This window comes from Glycine max, chromosome 7 (assembly GCF_000004515.6).
Source record: "Glycine max cultivar Williams 82 chromosome 7, Glycine_max_v4.0, whole genome shotgun sequence".
In the NCBI taxonomy this organism is placed as follows: domain Eukaryota; kingdom Viridiplantae; phylum Streptophyta; class Magnoliopsida; order Fabales; family Fabaceae; genus Glycine; species Glycine max.
In genome coordinates, this window is record NC_038243.2 from 6,765,384 (window position 1) to 6,777,759 (window position 12,376).

At 30.2% G+C, this 12,376-nt stretch overlaps 1 pseudogene; it reads left to right on the forward strand.

The window, feature by feature from the left end:
* The first annotated feature begins 629 nt into the window (after positions 1-629).
* On the forward strand, positions 630-1,608 carry LOC100794673 (uncharacterized; annotated as a pseudogene).
* The last annotated feature ends 10,768 nt before the right edge of the window (positions 1,609-12,376 follow it).

Sequence of the window (12,376 nt, forward strand, 5' to 3'; positions counted from 1 at the left end):
AAGACTATCTTTAAAATATTTTATATTTAATGTTTTTGTTCTCTTTTTATGTCATTTAATTTTTTTCTTTTATTGTTAATATCAAGTTCCAAGAAATTATAACTTAAAAAAAGTGTTTAATTTATAAATGAAATATATGAATCAGTGTTCTTAAAGTATTAGTTAAGGAATTAAAATTTTTTTTTATTAATAATCATAGGAGAGCAAATTTAAAAATCATATATAGAAGAATACATTTTTACACCCATGTCAATGAAATAATTTAAGGACATTGACTTACTTTTTTCAAATAAAAATATTTTAATACAATTCTACTAATTAATTTTCTTAATTAGTGTAAAGTGGTTTTTTTCATTATATTTAAGACAAATAATATTATTTAAGAGTGCATGAGGGGTTGTTCCAAGGTAATTGCATTATACTTTCCCATACAATTATAAAACTATTCAAATCTTAGAAAACATGTATGCAAAGCAAACTCCATAGCAATGAACATATAAATTACGTACATAATAATAAAGTTCATGGTCAATGCCAACCTCTTAATCTCTTTTTGTGTTTACACGGTAACAAACAGCGTAGTTTTCCTCCCTTAAAATGCTTAACATACCGTGGTTTAATTTCTTCATTTCTTTCCTCACCTTTTCATATCCAATTCCTATCTACTTAAACCCCCCTATGCTCTTCATACACTTTCATCCTTAACATTAACCATTCTTTCCTCAATACTCATCATCACACACTTTGCTTTTTAATTACTCATTTCTTACAACATATTACAAAGTTGTGTGCATATCTACTTTCGTACACTAAAATTCTCATAGATATGGAGGCAAAATCACATTCACAAACCCTAGAGATCACAGTTATGTCGGGAGAAAACATAAGCGTGGATCAAAGTTCAGTGGCGGCGAACGTGTACGTTGTTGTTGGTGCTGAATCTCTTAATTCTTGCACAACCAAAATGGTGAATGAAGATGGGGGAGTGCATGCATGGAATGAGACATTCTTATTAGACGTTCCATCATATGCAAGGTCAGTTACATTTGAGGTGCAATGCAAGAAGTATAAAGGGGTTCGCCCTATTGGGGTAGCAAGAATAGCACTTTCGGATTTTCTGGGTGGCAATAATGTTGTGTCCGAAAGTGTGCCTCAAATGTATTGTTACGGATTGAGGAATTGGGAAGGTCGACGAAACGGGGTTATTCATTTCTCCGTGAGGGTGGTGACACTTGGGGATAATTTGTGTTCAGAGACAAAAGAAGAAAAAGAAACAAAGATGGTGAATTCTAAAGAAACTGAGCATGAGGTTATGGGATTTCAGGTGAACTCGAAGAATTCAAATGATGTTGTCATTGGCATTCCAGTTCGGTGGAGTTACCAAAGTGCTATTGTTTGAAGTTCATTTGTGTTTGTAATGAAAAGAAGAATGTTTGCTCGATACAACAATAAAATTAAGTTGGAAAAATATATATAACTTTTATAATTAAATATATATTTTTTGTACGTTATTGTATTTTTTTCTCCTAAAGTACTACATACTTGACGACAAAAATGCTAAATCAGTTGAAAAGTCTTTGTTTTAATTTAATCAAATGTCTAAAGTTTGAGTCCCATTAGTTGCATGTATTAAACATTTAACGAGATAACTTTATCATATAATGATTGTAGTTAAGCTGGAACAAGTTGTTCCAATTAATTTACATACTTTGGTGATGTCTAGCTAATATGATGTTTAATTAGGTACATGTATCTTAAAATAAAGAAAAAAATATATTTAATTAGATAACATGATATTGTTATATTCTCACTAAAATTACAATTTGAAATTGTAAGTTGTAACTAATTCTTATTCTTGTATATTATTATGAGTAGTTGAAAAAGTAAAAAAAAAAATGTAGAATAATTTATGACAATTGTAATTGAAATTAAATTGAGAGAATTTTTTTCTGAATTTTTATCAATTGACTTGAATTTGAAATGGTTGTTTAAGGAATTCGAATTCATATCATTCGAAACAACAATATGTAAATACTATTGATTAACAATTTAGCTAAATTCACCACTAAAAATTACTTAAGTGCATGTATATATCGATGTAATGATTTTTTTAAATAAGAAAAAATAATAAATTGTACAGTTTTTTGGAAGAAAAGATAAATAATATATAAGAAAAACAAAATAGAGAAAAAAATTGAAGTACTTTTTTTATTTTATCAAAATTAATAGAATGAAGTAGTTTATACTTTATACTCTAATCTTTATGGTTTTTTTAATAAGTCCAACAACTTATCAAAACTAAACAAGAGCAAAAGGGATATTCACTTGCCAGGGTGTTCAAAAAAGTTAGTTTGGATTGAATAAGATTATAAGGGAATTTAAATCAAATTAGTTTTATTTTGATCTAGTTGAAGAAAAAATAAGTATATTATTTTATAAAATTAATTCGGTCAATCGAACTGTTGTTTCTACAAAATGTTAACTAAATTGATTTTTATTTGAAAAAATACTTTAAAAACCCATTCAAAACTAGTTTAGAATTAATTTAAAATTAGTTAACAATTAATTTAATTTAGAATCAATTTTTTAAAATCAACTAAATTTTAAACTAATTTCTAAATCAATTTAACTATTCAAATATAAAATCGAACCAATTAAAAAAATTTAAAACTAATTCGGTTTTTTTAGCAAATTAATTTTTCACACCTCTTCTTCTTCCGAGAAGTCACAATTGCAATTCAATGTGAATCAAAAAAGACAACTAGAAAAGAAGGGAGAAACCCTCAAAGTCCTAACCAGCGTACAGCTGCGTGTCACATCCAACACGCAAAAAATTTATTCCATGGTACCGCGAGTAAAAAAATTAATGATCCCAACAAATTCAGATTAAAATTCGACAGTTTGATATATGTAAAATTTAAAATTTAATCTTGACAATGTAAAAAATTTCACACTTAAAGTGGGTCCAAATTAAACATTTTTTAATTAAAAAGAGGAAGCTATTACTCTCTCACTAATTTATGCGCTTCGTACGATGCTGACAAGAATATTATCATTAATAAGTTTTTTACTAATATATATTTGTCATGAAATAAACAACGTTCATTATTATTTTAATCTTTGGATTAATCTGAGGGATCTAGGAAACTTGTTACCAAAGGTACTAGGCGGGTACTGAGATTTTATGTACTCATCACGAAAATTAAGTTGGATTCTTTTATATTTAAACATTTAAAATATAAACATATATTGTATTTATATAAAAAAGCAGACACATATTTTCATTAATATATATATATATATATATATTAAATGAGTAATATAATTCTAATAAATATCAAAATGATATATTATATTTTTTTTATTTAATTTACTCTTATGCAATAATTTATCATTCAATATATTTCTAAAATAATTATATAACATAAATATATATACATAAAGTATGCATGACAACATGATAAATTAGTGATGGGTTTAACTTTTCCTAGTCCTTTGCAAAAGACATGATAAGTTCAAATTTAAAAATATAAATTTATATTTTCTAAATTTATCTTCATACCGGTTAAATTTTATAGATTTCGATAAATATGTGAGAAACTCATCACATTTTTTTATAACTTTAATATACTTATATATTTATAATTTAATTAATTTTATATTTAGTTTAATTTGATTGTTATTGTTTATTAATCTATCATCAATAAAATATCATTTCATATTAAATATTATATATTTCTTTATTCTTTATTAATATACTATATTTTGTTTTATTCATTTAAAAAAAATAGTTATATTTATTTATAATTTGATTTTTTGTCTGTGTTTTTTATTTTATTAAAAATATATTTTTAATCTATTATAATAGATCAATTACATGTTAATATGTTTCAGAGAGTTAAAAATTGATTATAAAAATAATACATAAAAAAAACTGATATTCAATATAATAATATTTTAAATCACATGTCATATCTTAATTTTAAAAAAAAGACATGAAATAAAAAATATATTTTTTAATTTAATTATAAAAACAATATAAATAATATAAAACAATTTGTTATATGACTATATTTTTAAATAAAAATATTTAAATCTCTTTTAGCTGTGGATCCTGTTTGGTGCCACCTCTAAACAGATCCAGAGCCGGCCCTGAAAGGCACATGCACATGCATTGTCCACACAAAACATCATTCAATTTCAATAACTATATAACTATACAATTAATCTTCTCAAAGATACCACGTTACCAACCAAACAACGCACTCTCTGGTGTACTCAATATCTTCCAAGAATCCTGCCGTGCAAATCACTAGTCAAAGTCAAAAGTAAAAAAAAGACCATTAACACGTTACTGAAAACATCGAAACAAATTGATAATTTTCTCTCTCTTTTCCTCGTTTTCTCTCTCCCATTCCAAATCATATGATTACTAATGTGTTTGGTCAGGAGGAGGAGGGAGAGAAAAATAGGTTAAAAATTATGTGAAGCATCTCTTACTGATCTCACAATTCATACACTTCATTTTCAATTTTAAAAAAATTATTCTATTTTACACACCCTACATGTATTAAACTACTGTATAAATTAAACTCATTTCACCCTAATTCTCCTCTTAATTACAACAAATTTAACCAAAACACACTTACACAATCATATAGTAACACCCTTTTTTCTACTATGGGGGCAAGCTCGGGTATAGTACTAGAGATTACAGTTCTAATGAAGTTGCTGTTGGTGTCCCGTTTCGGTGGAACTACCCTAACGTTATTTGAAGATTTGTATTTTTTATTGTTTTTTTAATTTCTTGAATATTGATCAAGGAGGTGTGGAATGTGAAGTTTAATTTCACTAATATATTGTCACAGAGGCGAAAGCTTGTTATTTGAGAGAAATCTTGTCTTGTACGTCAACTTCATATTTTAGTAAAACGAAGTATTAATTCTAAACCCTGGCACGCGCGCTAAAGAAAAGAAAGTATTAACCTAAACTCGAAGGTTCGTGTCAATAAAATTTTATATTTTCTATTTTAATAAGTATTTTTCAGTTGTGTAAATTTGATGTTTTGATTTTTTTTCCTTTAAAATTTCATTCCTAGACAAATTGAGAACTTGTAAAAAAAATTCCCTGGCCTCTACGCCAAAATTATTTTGTTCATAGGATAATGCTATTCATTAAACAAAAATAAAAAAGCAGAGCATATTTTTGAATAAAGGATAAAAATAAGAAATTATAGAAAAAAAGTAAAATAAGATAATTAATTTTATAAAAACAAATTATAAAAAGTATCATATAAATATATTATTAAAGAGTTGCAGTAATCACATTATTTGTCTCATTAATTTTTCTCTCATCTTTTTTTTTTTCTCTCTATATCTTTCTTCCCAATACACTCATTCCAACAATACATTCCAAACATGAAGTGTATGTTATAACTTTTCGTTATTAAAGTAGCATTTTTCATATTCTTTTACTGGTTTGCATTTGTTTTTTGTTTTTTTCCCAATCTCTTTCCTTCTCTCCCATACACCTCAAAAAGAGGTAACACTTCCCTAATTTTGACTTTGGAAACGAACCATTTTACACCACGCGTATCTAGACGAGAGAGGATGAGAATTCATGCATGCATAAACTCCGGTCGGTAAGGCTTTCGGCTGTTGGCTGTCGGCTGTCGGCTGTCGGCTGTCGACAGTGGCTTTGTTTCTTCGTTCTGGCCCCATGAAGAATATCCCAATAAGATTTGAACAAGTTAAAACTGAAACAATCCAACTCTGGACTGTTACTATCATCACACACACTATACCCTGAATTTTTTCAATATCAAAGCAACTGAAAGATAACTATTTTTAATATAATTAACAATCATTAAATTTAAAGGTTTCAACGGTTCAATTTTACACATCACGTTAAACCGTTACAAGAAATTTAGTTCAATGATTGAACTATATACATTAATTATTATAAATATTTTAATATTAGCTTTGACTTTTATCTATCAATAAAAAAATTTTCACATCACACAAATATTAGCGATATTTTTTAGATGATGTCTTGTACCGTACAAGTCATATGCTTGATATGTACTTAGACATATATCCTATACTTGGACATGATATGGTATGATCTTTACTAAAAGCGCGTTTAGATAGAGAATTTAGTTGAGGAAAGTAAATTATCAGAAAATTTAAATTTATGTAATTTAAAATTTATTGTTTGAATATTTTTTTATGAATAATTTAAATTTTTTAAATTTTAAATCAGAATTTTAAATTACAAATGTGAAATTTCAATTTTCTTATAAAAGGAGAGAAATTGAAATTCTCTTCTTGATAGAAGAATCTTCCAAAACATTCACGTATTTCCTTTATAACCTTCATCTTCTCTTTCACCTGAAAATTCCCGAAATCTCGTTCTCGAACCCGTCACTCTTCCCTCACGCTGATGATTCTCTTCTTCAAGAAACATCATTTGAGCTCGTGGAACATCGATCGGTTGTGGGCATAGGGGAACACGTAAAACTACACCCGCCAGTCAGGGGAGCAGCCGTCGCTACCCATCATGCAGCGGAGGTGCTCGCTAGCGCGAAGGACCTGACCATGTCTTGCACCATTGATTGAATGCGTGCACCATTGATTGAATGTGTGTTGGTGTATACCGTCGTGTCCCAGATCCCCTGCGACTTCCCATGCCGCATTAGTATTCTTCTCTTTGGAAGCACACCAACTTTATTTTCTCTTCTCTTTGCATTCATTTTCTTTCACCCTCACAATTTTAATTTTTTTTTATCCAAACACAAAATTTTGAAAATAAAAGAATCTCAATTGAAGTATTTGAAATTCTTAAAATTTAAAATTTCCTCATTGAAACATATGTTTGGTTTTTTTTTTAATCTTAACTCTTCAATTTATCAAGAAAAAGAAACTTTGGCTAATTTAAAATTTAATCAAGAGATAAATAAAATTTAACTAAAAAAAAATATTTTTGTCAAAAATCGAATTCATTAATTTGCATTAATTATAATGATTAGTTTGTTTTTTCGCATTTGGTTGTGACACTTCAACCTTCAATGTCCTTCCGAGTATGAGCTCAAGTGATGACAAATTTTTTTTTTCTGGTAAAATTTTTAGGTCATTTATAAAACAATCTTGTAAGTATAAAAAATTTAATTAAATCTAAATTAATTTAATTTCTAGTCAGTAGTTGCAACCAATTAGTTCTTTAATTTACGTGCGCAGGTGAGACGTGTGGGTTGGGGAAATTCACGAACAGGTAAAGTGAGGTCAATGAGCTCGTCCTCCAACCCCCAGGTTAGTTTCATCTAATCTTTTTAACAATTCTGAACTGGTAATTCTTTAATTTTATCAATTTTTAACTGATTTGCTGGTTTTTTGACTGACTTTTTAAAGGTCGATTATGTGGATTATTTGAGTTAGACATTAGATTAATTCACCAATTTCTTGATCAAACTGATTGGTCCAGTTTCCAGTTTATTTTTTATCATTTCACTCAGTCACTTTACGGTTTTTCATTAGAGAGTTTTTTTAATAAAAGAAAAAGGAAAAAAAAAACTGATTGCGCCACTTCAATTTTTCAGAACACAGTACAACAACTTATTATTAAACTATATAATATGAATTCTGTTAAAGTATTCTTTGTTTGGAGTCTCCATAAGACTAATCTTTTTAGAGGAAAGACATTAATTAAAAAGAAAAGAATAAGAATAGAAATAAAAGAGCAATATAGAAAATATTGTATCGTTTAGAGGCAAAGACTATCGTAGATCACTTTAATAGTGATCCATTATGGACCATAAATATTGATTCTTAGATCAATCTCATGTTCACAATATTATGATGCACTATTCACACTATATATCATTATATTTCTTCTTCTCCCCGGTAATCTCCACCATCGACAATTGTTTGCTGTCATTGGAGACGATTTCCAGCAATGATCTTTGAGTTTAATTTTTTTCTCATGTTTTCATGCCATGGAGAAAGAGGAACTCATGTGTAGGAACACAACCTCTTCTTTGTCGCCTACAAGAAGGAGGAGATTAGAGGCAACAAATACCACATTGCTGTCATCCATGACTACCGATCTAATTAAGGCCGAGGCTAAACTCTTCAACATCTGTGAAGGAATCATCAAGCTCTTCCACTTGCCCCTCGTTTCCTTCGCTAATCACAAAGAGTTCGCCGAGAACATGCTCTCTGCCTACAAATCACTTGAAGTTTTTTTATTCATTATTTTCCTAAAAATTGTTAAGTTGGCAATTTGTTGTCGAAAATGCAAGTTTAATTAGAAAAAGTAGTGGGAAGCAACGAACCCAAATGTGGCCAACCATAGCATGCATCATCCCTTTTCATGGAATTTGGGAACAAATAGCAAATTCGCTCAAGTTTTTTTATTTCTTTAATTTTTATGATGCAAATCTATTTGTTTAACTCTAAAAATTCATGATTGGTTCCTCTTACAAAGTAACAAAATTTGTTTGTGCTAAGAACGTGGTGGCATTGACAGATATGTGTTCGCAACATATGCATTTTTCCTCTTTCTAGATCTCCTTTGTATGCATTAGGGTTTGCTGATGTTGCCAAAAATAATTTCCGATGGTGGCAAATAATAGTCATTGAAGGGTGAAGTGATCAGAACGTCACAAGAAGAGGGATTGAATTGTGATTTTGCCAATTTTTTTATAAAACTTTAACATTTTCGAACCTTTACTCAAAATTACCTTAATATTTAGAAAGTCTTGACATAAAAGTTCAAGTACTTAGATAGCTAAGCTCTCTCTCTAAGTGGTTAGTCACAACAATCATTATGAAATGTTTGATGTGATTATGAGAACCTAATGTCAATGCACATTTGCTTATATTCAAAGGTTCATTACTTAAATAAAAACATTTCTCAAAACACTATTATTATGAAAAACTCACTTTATGTTATGTAGATGCAATACTTAGAATGTCGTTTCCAACTTTTCATGCACAAAATCATTTTCACATTTTATGAAAGCTTTCATACTTTGATGCATATGATTGAACTGATCTAAGACAAATCTTGTTATTACAAATTAACATGATTAAGTTTAGATATGTCATTTTACAAAATAGGTAAGCTTGTTATGAAAACCTTCTTATGTATGCATTCTAATGAAATTCATTCTTATGCTTAGAATGTTCTGATACAGATGCAATATATATGACAACAAATAACATAATGCAAAGAAGAAGGGAAAAATAATTCAACACATGAATTTTTATACTGATTCACTTTAACCTTGGGCTAGGTCCAATCCTTACCCTTCAAGATGAGATTTTTCACTAACACAATCAATAACCTATTGGATTTTTACAACTGTCAACCACTTGTTAGACTTCATAACATTTCCCTCACCATAACACCACACCTGGTCTTGGCTTGGAGATAACTGGTCTGAACCACAATGTAACATCCCAATTTTTCGTAAATAAATTTAAAAAGCTTTTTAGTAAAAATAAATAAATAAATAAATATAGAGCAAATAATAGGCTGAGTACCCTAGGTATAAATAGTTATGTTAAGTCAGCTGTCTCCTTTTGGCCTCATTTTCGTTTTTCCCCTTCTCTCAAAACCCTTCTTTTTCCCGCAGCCCACCAAACTAGTCTCAGAAAAACGATGATCTCGAACCCGTTCACCGTTGGATCGTCGTGAAATTTGAGTATCATGTTCGCAACCCAATTCCAAACATTCTCACCGTTGGTAATTTCAAAATCATATTTGAGCTTAGAGGAAAACCCTTCGCATGGTAGCATTTTAATTTCCCGCAGAAACCCAAAACTGTCTCGGTAAAACTACGATCCCGGTTTCGTTAGCCGTTGGATTTTCATGAAATTTGGATATGTTGTTCGAAATTCAATTCCGCACGCTTACACCGTTGAGATTTGCGAAATAATATTCTTGGAGGGAGAAAAAGGAATCGCATGAAGATAGTATAAGTGGAGGTTTCAATCTCTTCTCCGTCTCTCTGACGTTTGGGAATTCTATCGGAGCAGTCGGAGGAATAATTGAAAGAATTTCAGGGAACTGCTAGAGATGTTGCTATCACTGGCTGAAGACACGTGAGTCCGCTCAGAGGTAAGGGATGAGTTATTCATAGTTGGGGATTAGTGAGAACATGTATAGGGATCCTTAGAGGATTAAATTGGGGTTTTATTTTGAGATGTTTATTAAATTACAATTTTTCCTTTATGATTATAAATAAAATATTGATGTCCTAATGAAAATTGCTTGATAAATTGTGCTCTTGATATTTGTATATTTCGACCTATGATTTTGATATAATTGTGTAATATTATTTAAGGGGTTTTAGTCCTAATGTTGTGATAGTCTTTTATATAAATTGTTATATTGAGGATATGAAATGATGATTCAAATTATGAGTATGTGATGAATTGTAGAAGAACATGTTGCTTTGAGATTATAATCTTGTTATTGAGATTGAGTATAAGTGTAAAGTTCAACATGTGTTAATTTGTGAGATACGTGTAAACATGTGATGGTGAATTGTGATACTATGAGATGTGAAATTGTGAATGAGTTCTAGTTGTGGATAAGTGTGTAGTTAACACTTGATGTGAAATTATTTGTGTTGTAAGCTATGAATTGTACAATAACCCGACCAGCGTTATCTTGAGAAAAGCGTTGATGCGCAGTGTTAAAGAGAAAATGTAGGTTTCCTATTTAGGAACCAGTGTTAAATCGTAGCGCAATTGTGTTGAACGTGTTTAAAACACGAGTGTAAGGTCATGGGTATTGTATAATTCATGAGCAGTGTTTGCATGTAAAAAAAATTATTTTAGGGGTTGGACCTGAATCAGGAGGGAGAGGCCCTGACGGACTCTTCGGAATGTAGGCCTTGGGGGTCACCGGGTTTGAGTACTCCTTTAAGTCTATGTTGATCCCATATGGTTGGAGTATTCTTGCAAAACATCGTGACCCTGACTGGTCTCCCTATGATTTTACTTAGTGAGAGTGACCTGACAAACCCATTGTGTGGTGTGTCTTGTTATGTACTCCTAAGCGCCCCAGGGTGGTTTTTCACTGACATGGTACCACATTGCATATAGGCTTGAGTCTTAGCATAACTGTCTCATGCGCTTGCTAATTGTTTATTATGAAATTGATGTGTTATTATGTCTTGATCAGAGCGTGTGATTCTAGTGTAATGTAATTGATGATTGAAAAGTGAACTTTGAATGACAAAGTGGTGGAATTACATGAATTTCGTGTAACTAAGTTTTATTTGGTTTATATGATATGTATATCTAGTTGTCTTGTTTCTCTATTAGTTAGGAATGTAATAACTCACTCCCGTGTGTTGTTTGTGTTTGGATCCTGTGATGATCTTGAACTTTGTGTTCGGGGGAGCAGATGAATAGGTGGATGACTATGAAGAACCTCATCCTAGAGGACACGAGAACACAACGCTCTGATAGGATGTAACATTAGGATATAGGTTCTATATTAATTGTATGAAGCTTAGACGATCTTGTTGAGTCGAGAATACTTTATTATTTATTTGGACAAGTTTGAATATGATGTAGAAGAAAATGAATGTGAACCTTTTTCCCCTTTGAAAGACTTGTTTAAAAAAAAATGTTTTAAAAATACTTTTAATTAATATTTGAATTTTTTATTCCTTATTAGTATATATGTGAGGGGTAGAGGGTGTCACATTTAGTGGTATCAGAGCAGGTCGAACCTTTCGGCCAGTGTGTTATGTGCTTACCATATTCTGGTGTGCACTCTGTGTGGTTACTTATGAGTACTTTTGTTGAGCATGCTTGAATTTTTATTTGTATTTTCTCCTACATGATTAAATAAGACTTAATAATAATGCTTGTATGTGCCTTGCATCCTTAATGTCTACTATACCATAAATCCACTGTTGAGTCATGAGTTACGAGACTGGCCATCTCTATAATTTGCGAAGTGCGGTTGGACATTATGGCAAGCCATTGGGTGATGCAAGTAGACTTGATATTGATTGATAATGTGTTAACGAACCTCTATCATTCTGTGTGTATGTTGTTAGTTAGCTTATTTCTCCTTTGATGCGTGGATTAGTGTTGCAAGAACCTTTTGGACCATATATAGATCTTGGATGAGTGTGTCTTTCTTGATGTGTAAACGCATGACTACTTAACTCCCTTATTTTGTGTGTAGTTGTGAATGTAGTTATTGAAGCTTGTGATTCCTCAATACATCCTTATTAATTGTTTAATTCTTACTTCTTAAATGTACGTTATATACTTGTTATAGGAACCTTATAATTCTAATTATATATAGTTGTAGTATGGTGTTCTGCCTTAATTGCATAGATAGTATGGTT